This window comes from Pteropus alecto, unplaced genomic scaffold (genome assembly GCF_000325575.1).
Source record: "Pteropus alecto unplaced genomic scaffold, ASM32557v1 scaffold11, whole genome shotgun sequence".
NCBI lineage: Eukaryota > Metazoa > Chordata > Mammalia > Chiroptera > Pteropodidae > Pteropus > Pteropus alecto.
This window is the reverse complement of record NW_006431956.1, coordinates 13867835-13895782: the sequence shown is the minus strand read 5'-3', so window position 1 is coordinate 13895782 and position 27948 is coordinate 13867835. Positions and strand designations below refer to the sequence as shown.

At 41.1% G+C, this 27948-nt stretch overlaps 1 protein-coding gene and 1 non-coding gene across 9 annotated transcripts in view; one reads left to right on the top strand and one right to left on the bottom strand.

The window, feature by feature from the left end:
* Positions 1–27948, bottom strand: part of KIAA1217 (KIAA1217 ortholog) — a 268562-nt gene that overhangs the window by 179021 nt on the left and 61593 nt on the right. The gene's annotated exons all lie outside the window — the stretch shown is intronic.
* LOC112475758 lies at positions 24758–24876 on the top strand. Its single transcript, XR_003044847.1, has one exon. It is a non-coding gene; the product is annotated as a 5S ribosomal RNA (ribosomal RNA).

Below are 27948 nucleotides of genomic sequence, written 5' to 3'. Positions count from 1 at the left end.
CGAAGGAGAAGCAATAACAATTTTAAAGAGTACAACTAATTTGTATCCATTCCAATAAAAATGTGATAAGTCTGCCCTTTTTTATCTTATTGCCCGGAAAACAGATCAAACACAAATACTTCATGCTTCTTTTTAAAATACCAAGAAGCGAGTAGAATCGAATAAAAAGAAAACTCAAAGTAGTATGCACAAAACATTTCCAATGTGGACAACAATTTAGCACCTTTCTCTGCTTAAATTATTAAGCATCATTTACAAACCATCGACTATTTTATATCAACCTTTTCCTTAGTAACCATCAAAACTTCAACTGTCTCTTTCCCGTGTATAAGAGTTTTGAGGGTCAACATTAATTCATATAATTATGAAAGGGTCCGAATGCAATTCAGATTTCCATTCTTCATTGGGAAATAAGAAAATGCCTCAAACCTTTTAGTGGACCGCCTGCTGAGAAAACGCAAAAGCATAAGAGCAGGAAAATCCATTTTTGTTTGAGATAATACATGACTGACAAATCAAGAAGCATGACATTTAATAACACAGTACTGTTCATATCTATTTGTTTTTGGTAACCATGTCCTTCACACCTCTGGATTTGTGAAATGTTAGAGCACACTGGAAAAACTGAATTATATAACTACGTTACCTGTGTTAACGAGGAGCTATTGTTCATTTTCCCCGAACTAGGCCAGCACAAACATTTGTATTTCATGAACTAGACTAAAATAGTCTGCCACCAAAGCTTAAAAACAGCACTTTTTAAAATTCTTATGAGGTGAGGGGGGTGAAGGATGTAGAATTTTTGTGATTTAAAAGTTTTCTCCTATAAGATGTTAATTTTAAGATCCTGGTGAAATGAATGATGCTAGTAAAATGATGGCCTGTAGGGAACTTTACAACTTAGAATATCTAACAGCATCAACACACGTACTCTAGTGATAAAAGAGCTTGATGAAAAAGCTAAAGAAGTAAAAACTGGATATAAAGTAAGGTTCTTTTACCTTCCCCCTGGTATCCAAAGCCCTCATTATGGTACCTTCTCCCTGACATTCCTGAAACTTGCTGAAATAAAAACATAGCTCCCAACAAGGCCTTAACAGGGCAGGTCATGGCCCCTTTAATTGGTACAAAGATTGATGCTGACCCTTAAGATAGTCTCTTGCTGGGGCTCCCGGCTGACTTATTCGGATTATTATAAATGTGAAAAGATTTTAATGTTTAATAACAATAATAATTTCATACATTTAAAAAAATAATACAAATGTTTTATGGCCATTAAAAATAAAATGACAAAGACATTAAGTAATAGAAACTATTTTAATATTCACTAAAAAGTAGAAAGCCATTTTCATCTCTCTGTAGGATAGGATTTTTTAAAATGCTTTTTGAACTTTCTGGGTTTTCCATAATGCATGTGGTTTACTGTAAAAAACAAAAACAAAAACAAAAAAAACAAAATGACTTCTTGAAGACTAAATATCAATTCTCACTTTTCCTTTGATTTACTTTTATTCAATAAAAAATGAAATTTTAAAAACGGACAGATTTTTTTTTGGAAAACATCTACTAAAAAATAGCCGACCTTTTAAAAAATTATATTAACTTCAAGTTTAATAAAGGCGGATTAACAACAACAACCACCAAAAAAACCCACTCCTATCATCTTTCAAATGCTAACATAGTCTATTAAATAAAATTCCTGCTCTCAAAATTTTCCCTAATATGAGAGTTTGGCTATCGGACACATAGACGTTCATCGTCCCCACCTCACACACCCGCCTCCACCATCAGACTTAGCATCTCCTCTTCAATGATGCCTTGACCCACCTTTATCCTTTGACCCCAGTCCACCTTCCACTTTATGTGCTCACTGTCCTCCACACTCAGCATAGATTCCATGGTCCAACTTTGTGATCAGTCCCTTGCAAATATCTTCATCTACCTTGCCCCTCTCTTCTGCCATTGTACTAGCCTGGCAATCAATACAGCTTCAACCTAGCTAACCATCTGCAACTGAGCAGCTAAAATTGCTGAAGGGAAAAATCCTACACAACTCCACTTAATGGTCTTATGTTAAATTCATTGGCATGAATCTCTAATTAGTCAGTCCTCAACTCTGCTAAATGAGCCTTCTACACTTTCCCTGTTATTTTCCGAGATGACAATCTATTTCATAGTTTTTCCTCTCTCCTCAAATTTCCAACATCCTCTTCCTTCTTACTCTCAGTTGATCATCTCCCTTCATTTTGTCACTGACAGACAAGAATTACTATCCCCTCACTTTCGAATACACCAAATTTATGTACCAACATATGCCCTTTTCCTGCTCTTAAGATGAAAAAGCTGTCTCTGCTCCTGAGGCCAACCCTTCCACTGTGGGCTAAATCTTAGTCCTTTGGCCTGTTCAGTATCTTCTCTCCTACACTTGTCCTTTTTTTTTTCTAGATCATTCTCACAAGCTTGCCTTAATACTGTCCATCTTAAAAACAAAAATGATAAGTTTTGTGTTTATAAAAACTTATCCTGCCTCTTTCCCAAAGGAGATTTTTCCTTACAAATCCATTGGTGTCATCATTTAGAGAGTAACTTGTCTCTTAAATGCACAGATGCCCTAATGGATAAATCGTCTGAGAAGGAGGCAGAATAAGCCACTGAGGTGGTTGGGAATGGTGCCCTCTGTTCATTCTGGGTTGATGCGTCTAGGAAGAAGAAACAATGATGTTTTCTTAGAAAGCTCTTGAGCAGGCCTGGGATCTAGACCTGCCTGCCCTCCTGGGATGCCCGAGATAATCCTGCAAGATGCTAGCATACATGGTGTGCATAAAAGGAAGACTAGAGGCTACAGCCCACAACAAAGAAAGAAAGAGAAAGCAGGCAGGCAGGCAGGCAGGAAGGAAGGAAGGAAGGAAGGAAGGAAGGAAGGAAGGAAGGAAAGAAGGAAGGAAAGAAGGAAGACCAGCACTCCAGACAAGGGATAAGAAGAAGTTCAGAATCCTCTTTATGCCATCTCTGCATTCTAATTTAGGGGATAATGTTCATTGCCAGGATAAATTCTTTTCGTTAATAAAAGGATCACTAAAATTTCGAGTCAATTTTTCAGTAATATTTAAGTTTTATATAACAGTTAATCAAATAACACTTAGAAGTGTTATTTACCCACTTATATTTTGAGGGTCAGGTTTTCTCAAGCGATGTATCAATGAGTAATCCAAGACTGTTTTGGGGAGAGAGGTCAGCAAAAACCTACCCTTGTTACTTAAAGTCATCGTTGTAAATCAGCAATGCCACCAATTAGAGCGGGCAAGTGACCTAACCAGTGCGTGCTTCTCCACTTGTAAGCTCAAATGATTCTATTTGGGGAACCATAAACCTGAATTTAGTCCTATAGAACCCAAGTGAAAGAACTTAAACTCATACAAAAAAAAAAAACAAACGCACAGGTTAGAAAGACTACAAAATACTGAAACTGAATTTAGGAAACTGGAAATTGGCAGATTTCTTCATTTTCTTCTCTTCATCACTCTGCCAATGTGTACATATAAGTCCACATACGTTCAAGCACACCCACGTGCAGAGCAAAGCGTTCACCCATTACCTGTTTTTATAACTCTGCATCAAGAGTGTAATTTTCTCTAATCTTATAGCCAGACCAGACAAATCGGTGAATTATAGGATCAACGGCTGCTTGTAATTAGTCTTCTCGGAGAGGTTTAAGAGAATCCATCCATACTGCGCTGTAAAAATGTAAAAGGCAGCTGATAAGGAGGCTGGAGTCTGGCTGCCGTGAACTATCTGAGACCTTGGCTGGGAGCCCCTGTGTTCTGTCCAGGGCCTCACCTGTGGGTTGAAGGGCTGAGACCAAGATGACCTTCTCATTCTCATTCTTAGATGCCTGTCCAGAGACCAAACACACCTTTCTCATCTCATCTTGCTTCCATATATTCCCCTCAATACTTCCTAATTTACCCATAATTCCAGGAACAGCTGCCAACACAGAGATCCGAACTTCTATAGCCTGCCTGAGCTTTCCTTCTTGAAATCAAAGAGTTAAGCTCCAAACCTGAAAGGAGAAAGAAAATCCCAAATACAAAGAATCTTTGAAGAACTTGCAAATCACTGCCCCATGTACCTGTTACGAGGAAATATTGAAAAAATAAAAACAAGTCAGAAAACTGAGCTTCAGTTTAAATTTACTGCTTGTTGCTAGGTGGCTTTGGCATTGCTCTTTGAGAGATGGAAATGAGAATTTCTAGCATTATTTCACATTGAGAAGGTGGCCACAGACCAGAATCTTGACGGTCACCTGCTTATACCTTCTCCAGTTCAAGTTCTGCACAGCCATATCTGAGGGGTCAAGTTCATGATCATCCCAGGAAGGGAAAGCTCTTTCAAGCAGTCTCTGAATAAAAGCAAGTGTAAACCTGATTATAAACGCACGATCTTTGGCAGGTATCCAAGAAATGCGCACAACAGCAGCACAAGTTTGCAAGACCTGACAAGATCAGCGTACACACAAGTATCGACAGCACCTTTTTAAAAAGTCGGGTCTAAGACACGGAAAAAAGATTACCGAAGAAGCATGACTACAAAGTAAACAACCTAAAGCCATGGCTTGGGTAGAAAAATCCGAGAATTCTCACTCCCACTCTATACTCATTCCTTGATCCGTATTTGCTTCATATTAACAGTGGCTCCTGAGCCTAAGATTTAATACTGGAGGTTGTTAACATTTCATTATTTATATATTTTATTATAAATTATGTATAACATTTTATTATTAAAATTATTATTCCTCTGCTGGTTTTTAGTTTTTTTGTTCATAATTAACCAGGGCACATGAACTCTCAGAGACTAAGAAAGAAATATGATAGACACCTTAAGTTAGTCAAACACACACACCAACGTGCACATACAACTAAAACAAAACACTGTTGTTTGGCAATTTAATGCCACACAAATTTTTCTACCAGACGAAAAAGATTCAGTCAATCCATCCTTTTTTCCTTCCTTGCACAGCTGGTTTTTACAGTGACATTATAAGCAGATGGGACGCTAATCATCGAAAGCCAGAGGGCTGATCAGATTGTTTGCAGTCTGCGTTTCACAAATAAAGAACTATTACAGAAAAGTAAAGGTCACTCAAAATGAATTGTATTCAATAAAAAGCATGGGCGGAGACGCTAGGGCGAGCTATTATTGATTCCCATAAAATTCCCTGGGAAAGGAGACATGCAGCATTGTCAAGGATTTCTCCTGGCATGAAAGGATTTACTAGATTGGGCTGCGGCTTGTCTTATTTGGTGAGCCACTGAAGCATGCATAAAACTCTCTGTGCACGTGTATAAACTGAATTGATACATAGGTCACTCCATTAATCTGATGTTCAATAAGGTGATTCTGGGCCAGGAGGAAAGTCCAGGCTGGTGAGGAAACAAAAGAGATGAAGTCAGGTTCACATCCTCACAAATAAAGAGGAAGAAGCCCTTGTAAGCCACATCCCCAAGTCACTTTCTCTTAGCATCTGAAAACTTTGTTTTATTCAGTCACGAATTGCTGGGATGAGGAGTAGTATGGTCTATTCATTTTGAGCTTCTCTCCTATCCCTGCCTTACTTTAAGCAGATAAGTGTCCAGTATCTTCAAGATTCTCTGGAGCAACCAATAAGGTGAGATGCAGGACATCCATCTGGTCTCCAAAACAGGCACCACCCCCTCCGTGTACTTAGGGCAGTAGCCCAGAAGTGCCTGAAAGACCCTTCTGGCCCATGTGCACAAACTACTCACAATGCCTGAATTCCCCTCCACTGGAATAATTCCTCGGTCAAGGTCTTCTTCCCTACTGGAAGGAGCCCACCTGCCATTCTCTCTCTTTCCCAGTGCTCAGGTCTCCCTTCCTGCCACTTGGCAGCGTGGGCCACCCATTGCTGGTTACACCACTTGGGTCCAACTTCTCCAGAGATCACCCCCGGGGACTGGACTAAACTAGAATCACTGCAGCGTGGCCCCTGCTGCAGATTAACTGGAAATGAATTTCTTTGGTAGAGCCCACTCTGCTGTCCTGCTCATTTTTGTTTCTATTTTTTTTTTAATTGAAGGAAAATAAACATTATATAAAATTACCATCTCAACCATTTTTAACTGTACAGGTCAGGGACAATAAGTACATTCACACTGTTATATGACTGTCACCATCATCCCTCTCCAGAACTCTTGCAAAATTGAAACTCTATATCCACTAAATAATTACTTCCCCTCCCCCCAGCCCATTTCTATCTTTACGAATTTTACTACTCTAGGTACCTCGGATACATGGATAAGTGAATCATGCGTTGTTTGTCCTTTTGTGACTGGCGTATTTCACTTTGCATAATGTCCTCAAGGTTCATCCATGTTGTAGCATGTGACAGGATTTCTTTCCTTTTTAAGGCTGACTACTATTCCAATGTATGGACGTACCACATTTTGTGTGTCTACTCTTCCACCAATAGATACGTGGATTGCTTGCACCTCTTGGCTATCATGAATAATGCCGCCATAAACACAGATGTACAAATATGTCTTCCGAGTCCCTGCTTTCGATTCTTTTGGGTATATACTGAGAAGTAGAATTGCTGGGTCATATGATCATTCTATTTTTAATTTTTTGAGAAACTGTCAAAAAACTGTTTTATAATAGCATTTGTGCCATTTCTTCCACAGTTTTGAAGGTGCTGCTAGGTGACTCTCATGAGAATGAAAGGTGAAAAACCAATGCTGAGCCCATTAGAACCATCTCCATCCCATTAAATTGATTAATGGCGACTGCTACAGAATGTTGCTCTGCTTTTACACGTAAAAACGTTTGTATTTTCTTAGTCATCGGTTATTTCTGGTTATTCTAATAAATGCTTAGGAGCTGTGATGCTTTGAAAACTGTCCTAAGGCAGTGCTGATAGTTTAATATGAGCCTCCTGAAGATAATACTTTAACAAAAATAAAAAAGAAGAAGAAGAAGAAGGAAAAAGAAAAGAAAAAGTATAAATCAGGATCAGGAGAGTTTAAAAATTAACTTTACACTTTTGAGTCATACTTTAAAAACTATGCAACCAGCCTACGATGGAAATTCTTAATTGTACACAATAGACTGAGGAGAAAGTAATCAGCACAGAGCATGCAATTTATATCTATGGTTAGCCTAGCCTTTCTGCGTCTGATTTATAGCTTTTGGGTGGATGAGTACCAATTTATTTTTTCTTTACAGATCTCCATGCATGAAGTATAATTATAAATTTGTTTGCATTCTCGTGGTGCAGAATTAAGAACATAAGCTTCTTAGAGACCCGTTCTTTATTTTTTCCTCAAAATAAAAATAGATGCCAAATAGTGTTTCATATCATATCGTAAGCACACTGGTTCCCGCCACATGATTCTCAAAATCCCTGCCTTTACCTGATGGAATAACCAGTTACGAGATGATAGTAATTGCAAAAAAATCTAGTGTTTTATATAATTCTGCTACCTTTGTGTTTTGTCACCTTGTTGTATCATAAATATGGGCTTCGGTCATTGCATAGCAACATTTTATCTGAATGTAGTTAACAAAGCAGGATATATAATCTTATAAGTAAATTAATTTCAATAAACGCTAAGAGACTTAAGGTGCTTTGGCAAAGACTCACGGTTTTTAATGCTGGTTGTGAAAACTACGGCTCTAATTAAAGCGGGACTATACACCATCAACTGAGGCCCCCTTCGGGGGCCACCTGCTGGGGTCTTGTCCAAGTGCTGTGCTAAGGCCCACTCCCCATGTTCTTCTCTCTCCTGGTGATTCTCGGGCGCCCCCATCATGGCTGCAGCCCAGACTGTATTCCCAAATTCCAGACATGCATATTGTAAATGCTTGTCAATATACATACGTTCTAAATGCTTGTCGGTAGACATGTGTATCCCAAAGAGAAGTCCCCCAGTTAACCGCATCTCAAATGTTCCGAAGCTCGATTTCTTATTTCCTCCACTAAACCTATTGTCAATCCAACTTTCAGCAATGGATTTTTTTCATCTTCATCACCCCTCCTCCCCATTTAGCTATCTCTGTCCACTCCCATGAAGCATAATACAGTGATTTTTGCCTATGTCACATGTTATTAAAAATAAAATTAAATACAGACAATTTTAAGTCTTTGTCACAAAGTATGGGTTTATAGTTTTTCAGGAAGAAAACGTTTATTTTTAACTTTTTCTGTGTCTTCACATTTAGAAAAAGCAGTGAAGATAGGGTAGGAAATGTACCCAGCCTGGTGATAAGGATGTTTTTATATGGAAAATTCTCCTTGATTTAGAAAAAACATGTTAACACGTCGCCTTTAATGAAACATTTTGTAGGCAGAAATTTCATTCAAATGAGTCTTGATATGGCAAGTCCATCCCACAATAATAAACATGCGCTAGCTGCTGTCCCAGAGGTGAGTCCAGCCTCACCCAAATAGCTGAGTCTGTGGGTGGCTTAAAAGATAAATGTAACATTTGACCTAATAAAAAACAAAAACCGAAGGTGGAAAGTGTTGGAAAAAAAACCCCAAAACATTCATTTCATCTATTCTCCCTTGAGAGCATACACACCTTAGAGTAAAAGACAGCCAACTATTACTGGGCAAAAAACTTCGATTGCAAACTCTCTTTCACTTATTTCTCATAATTAAAGCTGGAAATCGCCAGAAGTTATTTCTTCTATTATTTCACTTTTTTGTTGGCAGTATCCGCTCTATTGAATAAAGATGTTGTTTCATCATGCATAATAATATTTATTGAACTGTACTCCAAAGATACCAAGGCAATGTGATTTCTCTCTCTCTCAAAAAAAAAAAAAGCTTGTTATTCATAGAGGGCGGTTTGATTTGCCATAAAAAGGAGCCGACCCATTCAAATAGAACCTCTGGCTCCAGTTAAGTGAATGCCATCACCAGCCCTCAATATACCTAAAGATGTTCTCAGCCCTGTAGAACAGCGGTCCCCAACCTTTTTGGTACCAGGGATTAATGCTTCTATGAGAATCTTATGCCTGACGATCTGAGGTAGAACTGAGGTGGTGATGCTAGCGCTGGGGATCGTGGCAAATACAGATGAAGCTTCGCTCGCTGGCCTGCCGCTCACCTCCTGCTGTGTGGGCCAGTCCTAACAGGCACTGGGCCAGCACTGGTCTGTGGCCTAGGGGTTGGGGACCCCTGCTGTAGAAAACTCAGAATTCCACAGAAAGCAAACATCAAAAAGCTAAAAATGAATAATAGCTCTGAGAATATCCATAAAATATTTGGTTAATACTAACATGTTAGAGGTATTACAATTTGAATGTATTTATCTAACTAAAAACAAATCCACACTATGAGATGTACAATGAAGGTGGCAAAAAAATAAATAAACTCAAAATTGGGGCTTTTTGGACAAGCAAGAAATCTGATATAAAAACACATTGGACAAAAGTATAGCACAGTTAAATACAGTTCTCTGTGAAAGTGCTTTCTCAGTTTATTCTCTTCAGCCAATGTATATATTTTTGGGCAATGAATAAGAGGAAAACTTATAGGCTAACTTATACAGTGCGGTAACTTTGGTGTATGAATTTCCCCACAGGGTCGACGTTTATAATAATTTATAATTCCAGTATTTTCTAGACTACACAATCGCACCAGCCCCCCCAGACACTCAGAATAAATATAACCTGATTTATCCAACACTATTTCTAAAAAGAAAAGGACCACACAGTGAGTATCTCTCACTATCATAGGAACCACTTGAACAGGCAGTTTTCTTTCAATTTATTTCGTTCAAAGCCTTAGGAAAATTAGTAATTTTCCCGACAACACCAGAGAATGCTGGAGCCAACTGAGATATGCAGGCATGTACTCACTGGCTTGGAAAGATATTGTTTTTTAAATTTTGAGCTGTGAAGCCTTTCTCCTGAGAGATAAAATTGGTGCCACTATGGCTGAAGAAGGGGGACGGGGAAGGGTGGGGTATTCCAGCACCTCAACTTGCTCTCTGAACCAGTCTGCAAGAACACAGAGCCACCAAAGCAAGTCAGACATTTTGGAGTTCCCTCTAGAAAGAGAATATCAAGAGCTCAAACAGAGTCAGCTGAGCATGCACGCAGGGAATTCTGGGAGCGAGTCCATGCTGCATTGTAAATTAAGTTCAAGAACATTCAGAATGCCGACTGCTTAATATTTTGAAACACAATGCCGAAGTTTATGGTCAAATCCATTACCCCACCCCCAGGGCAACAACTCATCCTGGTTTGCCCAGGACTTTCCCAGTTTGAAAACTAAAAAGTCCCACGTCCCGGAAACCCCCTCTGCGCTGGAAAACTGGGACAGGACAGTTAGTTACTCTACCCTCCATGTTATATTACAAAACAGCGCCTGCTGGCAGCTGATCTCGCTTTGATGCAGCTCAAACCACAGAAATCAAAAACCGAGGGAGAGCCCAGATTGAGGAATACCGTCGGAAGCAGACACAACACCTGACTCAGGGGAAAGAAACCTGGTGTCTTCCACATCATCAGGACGTACACTGGACATGTGCACCAGTCGAAGATGCGTCTCCTGTTGGGACAGGAGAGATAGCCCAGGGACACCCCACCCCCTCCAGGATATGGCTCTGGAAAATTCTTTTTCTTCCCTTTCTTCAGACTTCCCCCTGTCTAACCCGGGCAAGGGAAGATAAGCCAAAACCAGTCTTTTCCAGCTTAGTGCCATCTTTGGCCAAGACCTGGCCTTTGGCTAATTATAATGTCATTGTAATATCATTATAATCTCATCTGCATTGCAAAAACGATGGCTCTCATCATGCACCTGATACCATGACCGTTTCGGAAACACCACGTGAGGAAGAAAAATGAGAAACTGAGCTCCCCACCTCCTGAGAGGAGATGAGGCTACCTCAGTGCCACATTTCTGGGCTCTGTCCCCACAAAAGAACAAAAGTTCATAAACCAGACATCCTCTTATGACGCTCTGAGTTCACTGTAAGTCCCCTCTTGAGTGTGTACTTTCACTTTAATAAACCTGCGCCTTCCTGCTTGCTTGCTGTTCATCTTGCCCTTGAATTCTTTCTCAGGGAATTAGAACCTGGTCACCAGAGCTCGAAGCAACACTTTACGTAGAAAGCAATACGAAAATATTTAAAGATGAGCGTTTGCACCTCAGCAGGTAACTACCCTCTTTATAATCTTAATGATATCAGATCTCTACTGAGCTTTTCTCCCCCTCCCACAGTTAGATAACACCAAGAAACTTCCTTCCAGTTACTGTTTAAAGGATCGACATCATCATGAATAACAAAATGTGGGAAGTATATGAATGGATACTGTGTTGCTGTTCACATTTTTAAAGATATTTAGCTCCCATTCTGACAGCCAATAAAATTACAGTCGCTTCCATCAGTAAACACTGCAGTTGAACACATCTAAGGCTCACAGCCTGGTGGCAGCTCTGGCTGATCTGCTGTGCCAACAAGGCCTCCAGAGCACAGGAGTGAGAATGCCCCTTTGAAAACAGAAAAGTGCTCTTTTCACAATTAGACAAATCTCCACCTCCTTCCTTTCAGAGAGTCTCCAACACTCAGACTCACTCTCCAGAAACCAGGCAGAGAAGCACATAGTTTGCCCTGCGTGTCTATCTCCTATAACTAGAGATTTCTACTTCGGAAGCAGATCTGACAAAGATGGGGAAGAATTCCTATTTGTCCTGATAACCTTGTGAAACTCTTGGCCTTGTTGTCACCTCGGAAAAAACTCACTATGGGCTTCAGCCTCCCTTTCTTTCGAGGTAGCCACACTGACTTTCTGCAGGAATCTTTAACACCAGTAGCTGGGGCAATACTGGTACTTAGTTGCTTTGCATCGCCCTCTCCTCTTCGTAGGTTCTCTGTATATCACTCCCCATCTTTTCCACAGCCCCATCCTTTCTCTGTGTCAGCCCTCCAATGATGCCTCTAGGCATTGCGGGGTCCCACAGAAGACCCTCAGTGATAGAGACTGTCAGCATCAAGACTAGATGGAGCGCCACCCAAAAGACAAGCGTGGATTCTTGGGCGAACAATGGGTTTATTTTGTAGCAGGTAGAGATCATCGAATATCACATCTGAACCTCCATCGACAACTAAGGGGCCTAACTGGAGCTGTAGGACAGCTCCTCATGCCACACACACACATGCATCTGTGCTTACAGCACCTGTTAAAATGCTGTCCCGGACAGATCACACAACTATGCTGAGCTGGGGGGTTACGCCTCTGCAAAATGGTACTAGCCACCCCTACCTGAGTCTTCATCGTGTTATCACGATGTTTAAATTTTAGGCAGAAATGTTAACACGGACTAATGGGGCTACAGTCCTCTGCAAAGCCATGCAACTGGTCCTCTTCATTTTATAATACGTAAATAGAACTATGTTAGGAATTGCATAAGGGTTATCAAGTCTATAAGGATTTGTTAAATGAAAATATGGAATAATAGGTGTCTTTGAAGCTCTCCTGCTGAGGATTAGTTGTTTTTCAGAAGTGAATAAGGTTGGCTCTATCGCTCCCAAGGATGCATGCCAAAACCGTGACCAAGCAGCTCTACAATTCGACATTCAGCTCTAATGTCATGGTCTATAACCGTTAGCCTGTCAGCAATTCCAATCTGAGCACTGCCACTGGATGGGAAAACACACATCCAAAGAATCCTGTGACAAGGCGGTTTCACTAGCTTTCAGCAATCTCTAAACAGTCAAAACAAACACATTTCTGCAGGTGGCATCCCAAAGAAGCAAAACAATCATTATCTAAAACCAGCCCCCTCTGTAGGAGGGCATCTGACGGGAAACACTCAAGAGTTTCATGTCGACTTCATACTGAAAAGCCTCGCTTGGCTCTAAACTCAGACAGCTTTAGCAACACAACCCACTGATAATTCCACAGCCACCCTCCCTTTCCTCTTAATTAGACTGTTGATGGGCCTTGTGCTCAACATAATGGGCTCTTCTGAACACAGCCACACTGCTCACTCGGAAACAGGGACGTTTAATCATCAGGCTACTCTTCTCAGGCCTCCCCATGAGAGTGTTCTGACATGCATTTATGCCAATGCTTGTCAACAAACAGAACTACAACTTCGGTGTTAGCTCTGCTGACAACTGGACTCCTGTCGCCAGCTTCAAAGAAATGAGGCTACCCTCTGAGGTGCCCTAAGAATCAACAGCAACACCGCAAAATATGTCCCATGTCCCTGTTGATCTTCATCAGGAAGTTAACTGGAGATCACAGAAGGAAGAGGAGAGGAGAGTGTTGGTGATAAATTTCCCTTCATATGTTGTTCGACCAGAGTATCTTCCACCAGCTTCTATACCTAGTGTATTCTTTTTTCGAGTCAAAAGGAAAGTTTAATAGAAAAGGGAGAACACTCCACAGGCAAGAGAGTGGTCTCCTCTCAGAGGCAGAGAGTGAGAGGGACCCTAGCATATTCTTAAAATATTATTTTAAGAAAAATCTATGATTTAGGGTTCCACTTGAACCTTCCCACAGCAGAAAACACATTTAGACATCCAGGCATTTCTATTTACATCCATTTTCCCGGAAATGACTTGTGGACTGGCCCCCGCTAGCTGGATCTCTCTCTTTCTTGCCTTTGCAATGAAAGGCTCAAGAGAGCAAGCGGGCATCTGGGATGGCAGGAAGTGCTCCCTCCTTTGAAGAAAAAGCATTGTCCTTGAGAAGGATCCCGAGATTCCACAAATAAACTGTGGTGTCGACAGCATCTGTTTCTCCTCGTGTCGCTTTAGGTATCCAGAGAATTTAACACTGGCCCAGGGAGGAAAATAAAATTCCACTGCAAAGAGAGTCCACTGTGCTGGGCAGAAAGCCTCTTATCAATGGGCCACATCGTCAGTGAGCCTAAAACAATAGCTGTTCCTGCCCACTTCCTCCTGTCTCTGCTGCTGCACAAAGTTCAGGTGTCACCTGTCAAGTCCCTCTCTTTTCTAATCTACGACCAGCTCCTATCCAACCCAACTGCCTTTCTTTTTCACTCTCAGAGAGTAAAAATGAGACTTTATTTTCCCTAAGGCCTCTTCTTTTCCAGATGACAAAAGAAAGTCCCCAAATGATTTATAACACCCGGTCCCTACACCTTAGGTGTCTTTTATGGAATGCAAGGAACCCTAACTGCAACTTAAAGGCCATCCCTGCAGGACCACCCAGTATGGGATCAGTTATCAGGGTGATTATCTTAGGTAATAAGGTAGAGATAGTTACACAGAGTTAAAACTGTGGGCTAAGAAAAGTAACGTGGTCAGCATGTCTCATTCACTCAGAGAGAAGCTCCATATCACTCTTTGGGTCTTTTTTCCCCTTCATTATCACCGTTTCTCTAGCAAACCTCAGAGAACACACAGTGGATAGTCAAACACCTTGCTGAGTCCTTCGGCCAATATTTACTTCTTGACTCCCGTGTGCAAGGCAAGGTCTGAAGCTCAGGGATGAGTTCGACAAAGACCCACTCACTGCCTTTGAGATGCTTAGAAAACAGCAGAGTAGTTGGCAAAAGAAAGGTTCTTTTCTCACCTCTCCAAATACAAACCAGTCTTACTCATTCACCCTATTGTTACAAGGCACAGGCTAGATCTAATACATATCTGATCCTGGGGCTGCATTATGCATGCAGAGCACAAAGCATTTAAACGGTTAACAGTAATTAACATATGAATATTTGACAATATTCAATTATATATGCCCTATCTCATGAAAAAGCTGAGTTTTAGAGGCACTTTTAGAATAAGATCTCTAATCTCCAATAGGACCCTACTGATCTTGCTTGAAAAAGTAAACTCTACAGAGGAAGATGCATAAGTTGTGATTTAAAACTTTAGGATTTGTGATGGTTAATTTTATGTGTCAATATAACTGGGCCACAAGGTACCCAGATAGTTCATCAAACATTATTCTGGGTGTGTCTGCATTCAAGGTTAGGGTGTTTTCTAGGTGACATTATCATTTGAATCAGGGACTGAGTAAAGCAGATTGCCCTCCCTAAGGTGGGTAGGCCTCATCCAGTCAGTTGAAGGTCTGAATAAACCACAAAGGTGGACCCTCCTGAACAGGTGTAAGAGGGAACTCTTCCTGCCTGCTTGAGCTGGGACATCAGTTTATTCTACCTTAGGACTTAAACTGAAACATCAGCTCTAGCTGGGTCTCAAGCCTGCCAGCTTTCAAACAACTTATATCAGTGTTACTCCTAGATCTCCAGCTTGCTAATTGCAAATCTTGGGACTTCTCAGACTCTATAATTGTGTAATCCAATTCCCTATAATACACTTACTTACACACACACACGCACACACACACACACACACACGGTTGGTTCTATTTTTCTGGAGAACCCTGGCAATATGAGATACATAACTTCTATTTCTTAAAAAAATAAAGTTTTCAAAATCTAAGCAATAAAGTTTTCTTGCTAGACTTGGCAAGAAAACAAAAACCTCAAGGTTCTCCACGGGATGACTTTCCAGTCTTCAACTCATCCTTGTCCACACTAATCTGCATAAGCTCTTGTCACTTGGAGTCACTGTCACTGTTCATTAGCTGGGTGGCCTTAGGCATGTTATAAATGTCAGTGGCTGTTTTTCCTGTTACATACAGTTTTTGGACAGCCATTTATTTGGTAGCTTAATAAAAAGGACTTCTGGAATGATTATTTCTTTTTAACATGCAATTTAGAAGAACTTGAGGAAGTTAAGAAAAAATAGGGAAATAATGCAGCCAGAATTTAGGAGGCAAGAGGGCCAACAAATGCAAAAATAACTATGAGCCCTCTGCCATGCTTTTCTTCCGAGAAAACAGTTTTTAAAAGAAGATTACAAGTCCTCACTTAATGCCATTGATAGGTTCTATGAGTTTATGTGAAACAATGCGTAATAAAACCAAGTTTACCATAAGCTTGACATAAACGAGAGTTAAGTTCCGATGCATGTCATCAACGTTACCATAAAATAAAAGTCACATTATTTGAGAACCTGCTGTAATTATTCACATTTTATAAGTGCAGTTAACAATTGTCTGCAGCTGGCCATAGAGGTTAGGACAATGAGTTGTATTACAAGAAGCCCCTATATTCGTGGGTACCAGTGTAATTCAGAGAGAAATGCAGTGCATCGGTGTGGAGATATATAACCAGGGAGGATCCGCCCCGTGCTAGGTGCACAGAAGATAGAGTACCTGCATTACCTGGTTTAACTCTCATATCTTGGGAAATGGACACTATTCTCATCTAACAGACGAAGAAATGAGACCAGAGCTTACTTAATTTGACTCAAGATCGCACAGTAAGTGGTAAACCATGATTCAAACACAGGTCAGCTAGACTCCAGTCTATGATGACTGTGTAGATTTCTACCAGTGGCGGCCAAAGTGTGCTCTGTGGGTTCTGGATGTAAACAGATGTAAACTAGAACGGTCCATGGCGAAATACATTCAGAGCAAAGCTGAATGAAATAAAGGTTAACCAGGTTATCTTCATTACAGGTCTTTTCAATGGTTTCAATATGCAAATGTACACTTTTGCATATTGTGATTCCACAGTGTGAAACAGTGTGTGACATCTTTCGAATCACGTAAGTTGTGTGTGCATGTGTGCACACATGTGTGTGTGTGTCATCTGTCATGGCCTACCATTCTGTGGAATACAGAGTTTGCTAACCCCACGCTCATATCATATCGCTTTCCCCATGGCACCGAGGTCACATTTAAAACCAGGATTTACTGTTTTCATCCTTTTCTCTATTCACTAATATCCATCCCGCCTCCCCAAACCTTTTGACACCATTGCTATTCATTCATCCAACAAATGCAAGACATTATGCCAGGGACAAAGGAAATGAAGGACTCATGAACATCGGCTGATATTTATCAAACACAACCAAGAACTTATTTCAGTTTCTGAGGAGAAAGACAAAGGAAATAAAAGAAGTAATCGTGTGGATGGTCATGACGGATAAAGCCCAGGTTTTTCTGGCTGGATTAGACATCGTTATCCCTTTTAGAGAACAAAAGACAAAGCTCAGAACCCGTGTTTAAATTAAACCGAAGAAAGTTGATAACTCGCTCTGTTCTCCATTCAGTAGAACTCACCTCATTCTAAACGGGTAGGGGGAGTTAATTGTGATTTTGAACCTGGCCTTCGTCCAGTTGTCCAGACCACCCTATTACTCCTTAACCGCAGTCAATTGTATGAGCTCCACAATTCCTTTGATTCCTTTCCAATCCAAATTCCCCCTTTCTGGGGTGACTTCTGACGGTCTAGCCAGTGTATTATCTAATGGCGTATGGAATTCGGAATGGTATTTCCATACGAGGCTGTCCACATTCCTTTTCCAGGTTCTATTCTGAAAAACATATGCTATTATTTAGCACAGGAGACTGAGAAGGGGCAAGGTTGGGGAAATAATGGGAAAGAAGAACCAAGAGAATTCAAAACCAAGGCGCCTCACACTCCTTAGCAACAAAGACTATAGCTCCCAAACGACAATTTTTATATGTAGTAACAGATAACATAAATTGGTTTATTGTATCCAGTATCTTAGGCTGTATTATTCTTTTACCATTTCAATGTAATTGGTCAGTAAAATATGGCTGCTGAAATCAAGAACTTCCTACGGTTCCGGTACCGATCCTAGGACTCAGGCGGTGACGATATTCTTTTGTTTGCCTAAAATAACAAACCACTCAGCAGTTAAGTTAGCAGGTACCAGGGACACTTTTCTCTATAGCGAGCGACTTTTCTCTAGAGCCTGCCTGCTCCTGCACGCTGGGTGGAGATGTACACCATTCTGTCACTTCGGGGAGAGTGTGGGGTCACGCAATGTTTACATGAAGGCGGTCCCCACAGCGCTTAGCTCCTGGCCAGGTCTGACAATGGGAAGCTTGATGCAGGAAGCTACCACCACCGGTGGCCACTTCAGTACTTAATAACACCCGCCCCGCCCCGCCCCACCCCCCATTCATCCCTCTTGTTCACAGATGTAGCCTTTCTAATGGAAGACATTTTGAGGAGGACTTTGACCTGGAGCTAATGTTAAAGAAATTATATCCACGAGTCAAAATTTCAAAAAGACTTGAGAAGAAGTTCAAAATCTAAAAGCTGATCTGATATTTTGCAGGAAATACATCTAGTATCAGAACGTAGGACTTCAAAGAACCTTCCACGAAGGGGGAATAAAATAAAGTAAGACTTCTAACAGAATCACTGACATGAAAGTTGTTGCCTAGAATTAAACAGCTTAGGCCTAAAAAGTGAGGAAACAACAGAAATAAAAGTATGAACATCTACGCTAGATAGTGCCTGGCAGGTCAAACTCTTGCTGTATGAGTGGATAATAGACAGGAGGAATTTAAAACGCAAGTGTTCCAGAGGTGAGGGCCCTCAATATTAGATCAGAGGAAAAGCAGTCAGATATTAGACGGTTAAATTAGCGAGACCAGAAACATCACATTCCAAACTGGAAGACGAGATGTTCCTTTGCAGGATATCAACAGAGAACAGGAAGTGAAAGGGGACACCTGGCTTCAGGGCTACTGACTAAAGCAGTTATTTTTATCACTTGGAAGATGCCGCTGCTGAAAGCATTATTTTCCACTCACGTATGTGAAATGCATACAGCCTTCCCTGATGCGCTCTGAGGCTTCAGAAAATAACTCCTTCTAAAGGCTGACAGCTGCTTGCAAGTCACTAAGACATACCGAGTGTCCAAAAAGGCAGCTTTAAATACCATGCTAAGGACCTGGAGTTTTGGAGTGAATTCACAAATGTGGGAATTTATTATTCCATGATATCTTTCGGGAATCCAAATTGCTGGTAAGAGGAGGCCGTTTGTTTTTTTATTACGGCATCTAGTTTGGGGGCAAAATGATGCTCTACTTCAACTCTTTAAGATTTCCAGGCGTCTCAAGTATCACTGAGTGTTAAAGACTATCAGGGACGGAACAGCTATGCCCAAAGGTAAAATTACTGGTGCTCCGGGGAGGCCAGAAAATGTTGTTATCCTCTGTCATCGCTGAACTTCAAAGTCGTGGTGCTGGGTCTTCACGGTAGAAAGGCTTCCTTTTTAGGAGGCTTTCATTGGCACCATTTAGCACTGCCCGAAGGGAGATCAAATAGTGCAAAGGCTTGTTTTTTTTTAATAAAACAAAAATAATGTAATATTTTCCTGGGACATTTACCAGTTATGCAGAAAAATCTTAATAAGAGATTAAATCAACCAAAATGTGAAGACAACTTGTTCCTCTCTTTTAACTCCGGCATCAGTGGTGGGATCACTGGTACCACAAAGATCAATCCCACATGTCCAGTTTCCCCAGGACTCTATAATTGACCATTTTCTCCCCTTGCTTTACTCTTTCCTGAGGTGATCTCTTTCTTTCCTGTTTAGATGTCGAAGACTGCCAAACGAGTTCCAAACGCGTTCTTCCAGGCTAAGGTCTCGGCTGAGCCTCAGAGCTATATTTCCAGCTGCCTGATGACTGCTCCACGGGCTCCACGAAGAGGACGTGTCCAGACAGAACTGTGTCCCCTCGTCAACCTCCACCTAACCGCACCTGCTCCTCATCCTGGAATGACATCACCGCTCATCCAACTGGATGTTGGAATTCTACATGTAAGATGTCTCTCTAATCATAAATGTTTCCGCTTTCATTTATTTAATCTAACTTTATAAACACTTATATAGCATTGAGCGTGTGCCAATAACTGTTCTAAGAACTTTACAAGAAATTCATCATCTTTTGCCATCATCATCACCAAAAATCTTCTTACTAGTCTCCTTCACCACCCATCTGTTCTTCAGTGGCAGTCTTGGTAGCTTTGCCTAAAAGTACCTATCACATCATAGTACTTCGGGACTCTAAACTTCTGATACTCCCCATTTTCTGTACTACTTAGCATTGCGCATAATGACCTTTATTACCTGTCTGTCACTGCTGTTCTCTTCACACTCCCCACGAAGACCCTGTTGTACCACAGCAAACTAGGCCCCTGCGCCCACCTGCTCTTCCCTCTGCCTGACCTTCTCCACCTGGAAACCCCACCATCCATCTTGCAAGTCTCAACCAGGTATCAGGAAATTTCCCGACAAAAGCATTTCCAAGCCTCTAAGAAGAGCCGCCTAGAGGACTCCTAGTCAAATAATAAAATTCCAAGTGGATCTAAAACAAAATTCCAAGTGAAAATAGACGAAGCAGTTGGTTCAAAAGAATAAGGGACAGTTGCAAGGTTTTTCTTAACCAGATGGTCAAGCCAGAAAAAAAAAAAGGGAACCTAATATAAATTTGCAAATGATGAAGCAATGACAAACTGGAATACTTTTCCATGCATAAAGAAAACGTGAAGGAATTACACAGCTGTAGTCATAGAAGCAGCTGTTGAGTCAGCCAACTCGGGTAAGAGAGGCATGGAAATCAGAGAAGGATGATTTATGCTAATTTACTTATATTTGGTCTGCGTACTCTCTATTTTACACTTCTAAACCTCCTGTCAGCATCATTTCTGGTTCTACCCATTTTCAGCAAGTTTCATACAGCACTTTTTCCTCCAGTTGTCTTTCTTCCCTCTGCTTTTACAGATTATGATGAACAAGAATATGGAGATGCAAGTAAAACTGCTGGTCACTTCCAGAAAACGCCATGTACGCAAACCTGAATCCGTTAACTCAAACGCAAGTGTGTTAGGTGTCCAGTAAGAACAAACTTCTGCCAATTCATTGAAGAACATGAACATGATCAAGACATTACCTTGAATTCAAGGACTCACAGGTTTGGAAGCGGGGCTCACAGCCAGTGGTGTCCAGTAAGAACAAACTTCTGCCAATTCATTGGAGAACATGAAATGATCAAGACATAACCTTGAATTCAAGGACTCGCAGGTTTGGAAGAGGGGCTCAGAGCCAGCCCTGGATGCCCAAATGGCACCTCGAATTTCACATGTCCAAAATCCACTTTGAGTTTGTCCCTCACACTTGATCCTTCCTCAGACCTTCCCATCTCGGTCAATGACAACATGAATCTTCATCTGCTGTGGCCGCAAACTTTGTTTATAACCATCCTTGACTCCCGTTTCTCTCACAGGCCCCCACAGCGAGAACAGCAGCAAATCCTGTCACCTCTCAGAAACGGAATCTGACTACTCTCACCCCTCAGGCCACCGGGCTGGTCATGGCCCCTGCTGCCAATCACTAGGTGATCCAGAAGCCTCCTTACAGGTGTTCCTCCGTACAGGTTGGACACATCTCACTACAGACTGCTCTACACAGCAACCGAAGTCATTCTTTTGTAAAAAAATTATGTAGGTCTTCAAAACCCTCTAACGACTTACTTCCCACGTTACTCAAAGTACAAATTCAAGTCTTAGCCAAGGTTTACTAGCGTGACCTGATCTTGCCTGGGTTTGTCCCCAGAACCACTTCCGTACTGATCCCTCAGTCCACTCCAGACACACTTCCCACCCCGCACCCTGTTCTTCAGATGCCCCAGGGGAAGTTACACCTCTAGGCCTTTGCTGGCTCCTCTGCAGGCTCTTCCTTAAATGAACATCTGCACAGTCACCTCCTCTCCTTGCTTCTCCCTGGTCTACGTTCAGATCGTCCTTCCATTTGAAAGGCTTTCTCTGCAAACCGTACCTCACGTCTCTCCATTTCCCTTATCTAGTCTTATTTTTCTTCATAGCCCTCATGCCACATGCTATTTCTTCTCTTCGTTTATTGCCTGCCTCTCTTCACTGAAATGTTAGTGCTATACAGGCAGGCACTTTGTTGTGTTCATGACTGTCTGTGTACACCTAGGCAGTGGTATATAATGTGACCTTCTTAAATATAGGCTGAACATATGAAAGAATGAAAGAGAAATATGTACAGAATAATCATAATGCCAGATCAAAGGTCGTTCATTTAGATGGGACTCAATGCTGAAAAAAAAAAAAGGAAACATTTGACTTCCCTAAAAGTTTCTTTTAAACCATGAGCTTCTCATAGGATTCCCTTTTAAAAAATAGATTGACATGCAACTCTCCGTGTAGCTAGTGCAGAAGTGACATCTATCTAATTATTCATGCGGAACACACTGTGTAGCGACTGTCATAGGCAGTCACAGTACTGGGCACACTGTGGAGTGGAAAGCTCAAGCAGTCAATCACTGCCTGCCTTCCAGAAGTCTATACTGTATTACCTTGAGGAAGATAAAGCATCAACATAAATGACTGAATGTGGAAATTCTGTGGCCTTTTTTGCAAGCAAAAGTCTTGGAATTCAGAAAACGGCCAATCACTACCAGCTGCGGCGATCATGACGAAGCGGCTGGATTTTTAGCCAGTGAAGAGGGCTGGGCTTTGGAGCAAGGTGGGTAGAGAAGATCTGCACTATTTGAAGAATAGTAGAAAGGTGCCTGTAGAGCTGAGGGCTAAGCTGGGCACAGGACTGTGGTGATATGGTGCAGACTGAAATTAAATTTCACTGTTCCAGATACTGACTATATTGGTTTGAAGTCACTTAATATGCTTTAAAATCAATTTATATTTTTTAAAAAAACAAGAGATATGAAAGATTAATACCCTTAATATTAAATGCTTCAGAAAATGTTCTAGTCATTTTTTTAAGACTTTTTCTTTTGGTGTTCTTAACACTTCATTATTGATTGCATTATGAAGATTTCATTGATACAAAAATAATGACCCGGGTCCAACTTTAACTCACCAGGACAAGAAGGAAATGTCAGAGCAGAGGGCATTATCTGCCCAGATGCACCGAATTTTACTGAGATGCCAAAGCTTGGAGGCAGCCTTAAAAAGGTAGATGCCACCCCAAATGCATATAATAGACTAAAAGAACCACTCATGAAATGCTAAGAAAAAAGTCTTTACAATAGGACAGGAGAGGGACATATTTATACCACACTTAATTAAAGACCATCTTGTCAAAGAACAGAAGAAATCTCTGTGAACACATTGTGACAAGTGAATTAGGGGTAGAGAAGAGGAAAACGGGAAGAGACAAGGTCAGAATAGATTCCAGTGGCCACAAGGTCACTTTTCTAATGACTAACATTTAACTTTCAAAAGAAATCAGAACTAATTCTCCCAAGAGTGAACTGACTAAGCAGTGATCTTTTTGCACTACAAGGCAGAGATTCGTTCTTTTTATCATTTAAAATAAGCTGTCAAGCAAAATACCTAACTTATTGTCTTACAAAGATTTTCCAGGAATCCCCCCAGATGTCCCAGTGTAGAAGGTGAATAGGCAGCCGAGCGTGTCATTTGCATAACCTTAGCATCAGAACTGGGGTAAAGGGTTGGTGACGCTCCCCCGTGGTTCAAGTGACACCATTCTTAAAAAGATGTGAAATACTTTGAAGTCCATCCTTCTTGTATCTGAAATTAAACATACTTCTAAAGAACCTGTAAGAAAAATTGTTGTTGGATTGAAAGCTTGCACTCACATAAAGAAAAGGAAAACAGAAATGGCTTGGTGGGGGTGCACAGTGGAGGGGGACACAATTCCAGTAAATCTCATAAGGAGCTGACAGTGGGATCCAGAGAGAAAACTCTCAGGCTGCAGAACACAGCTCAGGCGCCCAGGAGGTTATGGGATGGTTAAGGTGGATGAGACAGCACCAGGAGAAATACTGTTTCTCATCTCCTCTTGCTTCATAAAACTGAAGTGACTATTTAAAAAATACACAACTAACGTGTGCCTAAGACACTTAAGTTGCCAGGGGAAAGTCACAGGTTTGCTTGAGGGCTTGTAGTGGAATATGGTGTTTGGTGTAATTTGATGGAAGGGTCTCCTGCAGGCAAAACAAGACTCTAGCTGATTTTAGACAGAGTGGTTCAAGTCAGGAGTTTTACCTGAAGTTGTCTGTCAGTGTCATAATAACCTAAAACACCTCAATTTTGGATCTTCGACCCAAACCAGCCCCAAGGAATACTTTGAAGTCCAAGTTTCCAGAGAAACTTGGTCTATTTCTTTGGAAGCTAGTATATTTTCTTTATTTTCCGTTTTCAAAGAGTCACATAATATTAGGTTATCATCTAGATTATCATATGTTATTGACAATTTGTAACATGTTTGCACATCTGTGACAAATGTTTTGAGGTCATTATTGCTAATATTCACTCTGATCCTGCAAAGATCCCCAAAAGTCAGAGGTCAGGAGGGTGACCAAGTATAAGTGGCAGGATAGAGCATGGCACCCAAATTTTCAAAGAGTCACATAATATTAGGTTATCATCTAGATTATCATATGTTATTGACAATTTGTAACATGTTTGCACATCTGTGACAAATGTTTTGAGGTCATTATTGCTAATATTCACTCTGATCCTGCAAAGATCCCCAAAAGTCAGAGGTCAGGAGGGTGACCAAGTATAAGTGGCAGGGTAGAGCATGGCACTCAAGGGTGGCTGGTTACCCCAAATCCTGTCCTTTATGCCCAGTACATGCAGCCCCTCTGCAGCAACCCCAAACCGAGCTTCTCTCTCAGCTTCTCTCACGCGGGATGTGCCTCTTCCCATTCGTACACTCGCAGCCTGTCACTCTTCATCTTTGACACGAACTAATGAGGCCATCTGTGCCAGAGAGACTCTCGTGCCTATCAGATCCAACTCCTCTTTTTATATTCTGAAATGTAATTAATAAAAACTTGCCTAGTCACATACATTAAAAAAAAAAAAATGCAATATCCTAACTATTATCTAAAGGAGAAATGAGTCTACGGCCATGTCACCCTGAACGTGCCCGATCTCATCTGATCTCAGAAGCTAAGCAGGGTCGGGCCTGGTTAGTACTTGGATGGGAGACCACCTAGGAAGACCAGGTGCTGTAGGCATGTAAATGAATGAATGAATGAATGAATAAGAAAATGAAAGATAAGTTTATCACAAATAAGATGCACTTCATCAAGTAAAGGCTCAGGTGTTAACTACACCGGGAAGATGTAAGTAGGATCAGTGTGAATTCAACAGCTGCATATGTGGACTGAGAGGAACAATGATGCCATTTTTCTGAATACAGTAAAGTTCTAAACAAAACAGAGAACAACGTCCTCTCAGCTAGAATGGTGGCTGCATTCCTGAAAAATTTAGTATGCATTTAAAATGCTCTGTGTGTGTGTGTGTGCGTGTGTCTGTCTGTATGTGTATTCTAGTAATATAAACACTTTTTCACCCAAAAAATGTCTGGCCAGATGTTCTCAAGTCATGGCCTCATATGGGACAATTCTTCCCAGTGTAAGACAATCCTATACATTGTAGGGCATCTAGCATCTTTGGCCTGTGTGCATGAAAATGTCAAACCTCAATCATTGTGACAAGCAAGGATGGCCCACAAGTCTCAACAGTAGTCCACGATAGGTGGTACTTCTGTCTGCTATAAGCTGTAGGCGACACTTCTGACTTTCCTTGTTTCTCCCAACCCTCCTTTATTCCCAGACAGCTAAGAACACTTTAACAACAAATTCTTTAGTACTTAAAAAACCCCAGCACATTATATTGTCATCACCTTCTGGGTATTAGCAAGTATATGTGAATTGGATCACTCAGCTTTTGACACAGCGACGTCACCTCCAGTTGCCATTTATTTGGTCTGAAGAACAGAGCTACTAAGATGACAAAACGATAGGATACACGCCATACAAGTGCTTATTTTCAGAAGCTAGCAATTGTTTTTGCACATAATCTATATTTAGACCCAATTAGCAAGCTCTCTCTCTGCACTTCTTCATTTAAAGCCAATGCTGCCCTGTGAGGGGATAAAAAAAAAAAAAAATGAGGGGGGAGGAAAAAACCCCAAGTCAAAAAAAATGAACAACTAACAAAGATTTTAAGGGGAGAAAAGGGTCTCAATTATTTAAGACTGAAGATGGTCACAGAAAAGCGATATATGCTTTACAATTTGTTTTGTCCATGTTTGATTATGAGAAAATCGTCCCAGAAGTCAATGAGAACAATCTCAGCTTTTAATGTTATCCATTCATTAGTCATTCAACAGATATCCACCGGGTCCCTACTTCACATGGGGTTCTATTCATGTAACATAGCAGGGCTTCTCAAGTAATCACTTGGGGGGCCTTGTTAAAATGTGAGTTCTGATTCATCGGATTTAGGACGGGGATTCAGATTTTGGATTTCTAACTAACTCCCAGAGGATGCTGATTGTGTTTGTCAGCAGACCATATTTTGAGTAACAAGGCACTTTAGGAAATCAAATAATTAAATTAAACATGAACTCTACCTTCAAAGGACTTACAATTTAGATAAGAAGAGCGATACCTTCCAAATAAACAGAAGAGCTTCATGCTATAAGAGAAGTACAACAGAAAGTACTATTCAAGGTCCAAGAATGACTCTGGCGTGGGGGTGGTTGGATATCTGGGAAGACATGATGAAGAAGGTGGCATTTAGGCTGGTTTCTCAGTGATCATAGAATCGGGCATGTGGCCCCAGGAAAGGAGAGATGGGAGAATTTGCCTGGCTGAGGGGCCAGTGTCAACAAAAGGACAGAATTAAAAAGTGTGGCATGCTCAGGTGAAGAAGGAGAAGCCCTGTTTGGGGGTAATGACTACAAGGAGTGAATAAAAAGGTGGGAGATGGGACTGGGAAGCTGGCCTGGGAGAAGCTGGGGCATCCAATGGGGGAATCTACAACGTAGCTAAGACAGCTGCCAGCAGAGCAGCGGGAGAGACAGACGGAAGGGGAGGAGGAAGAGACGCAGAGCCTGATACACCAATGAAGACGGCACTGAAATGGTCCAGGAGAGAGAGAAAGAAGTCCTGAAAAAGAGGTAGTCATTAATCTTTAATAATTAATAAAAAAAAAATGCTAAGCCACTTATACCTGAATTTTCTATACTGGGTTTCACTTTGAATAATGATCTACTTCCCCCTGATTTGACAAGCAAAGCCGCAAGTATTTCTTAAAGGGTTTGGGAAAACTGATACATTAATGAAAAGTTATAGGATGACGTTCTTGGAGCACTCACTCCTGGGTTATATTGGAAATAGCTAAGAAATGCTGTAATTTTTTTTTTTTTTTTAAGAAATAAGATTTCATTTCACTGTTAATGAATAATGTCCCACCTAACACAAAACAGTAGGTCATTTTTCATTCTCAGGAGAGGTGGTCTTAGTGTCATTAACACATTTCCTGTTACTCCAATGCCTGGGTCTGTGTCATTTTAGGTCACCCTGGAAAGACATGTATCTCTAGAGAAAAGCATCTGGCTTTGAAATAGAGTGAGGGACGCTGCCTCCAAAACATTAGTTTATAGTGTGGGAAAATGCAAGGTGCTGTAAGGAGGAAAATAGTTATGATTTTAAATTCTCCATTCCCACATTATCAGGCTGGGTCTGTGTGATTCGATATCCTGGTAATGTGGACAGTGTTCAAATTGTCCTTAATTTTTGGATCTTCAAGTTTCAAACCACTGACCGACCTTCCCCATCGCAGCAGGAGCCAACGGAAGCCCCAGAAGTATGCGGCGGACGGACAGAGATCTTACAGTTGCCACGCTCCTTTCTAAATCCTAATTAAGTGAAAATTATTCCAAGGAATAATTTCGCTCTGAAGCCGTTTGTCCAATTGTACAGGGCGGCAGAACCGTGCTCTGTTAGGGAAACAGATGCACTGACTACATTTTTGTTTACAAAATACATATTCAGTAGCCTGTTTTTCTCCTGGGTGATTTTACATAAATGCCATTAACTCGCCTAACGGAACAGCACGCAGGCACAGCAAACGACACGCCCCTCGATGGACTGGAAATGTGCCATGTCAGGTGTTGGGTCTCTATCTCATTGATATAAAAAAGCTGGAGTCATGAGGTGATTGACTATTCAAAGAAGTTTACATCTGAGTAGGCAATTACATTAAAAACTGAACTGAGGGACAGCAGGAGGGAAAGA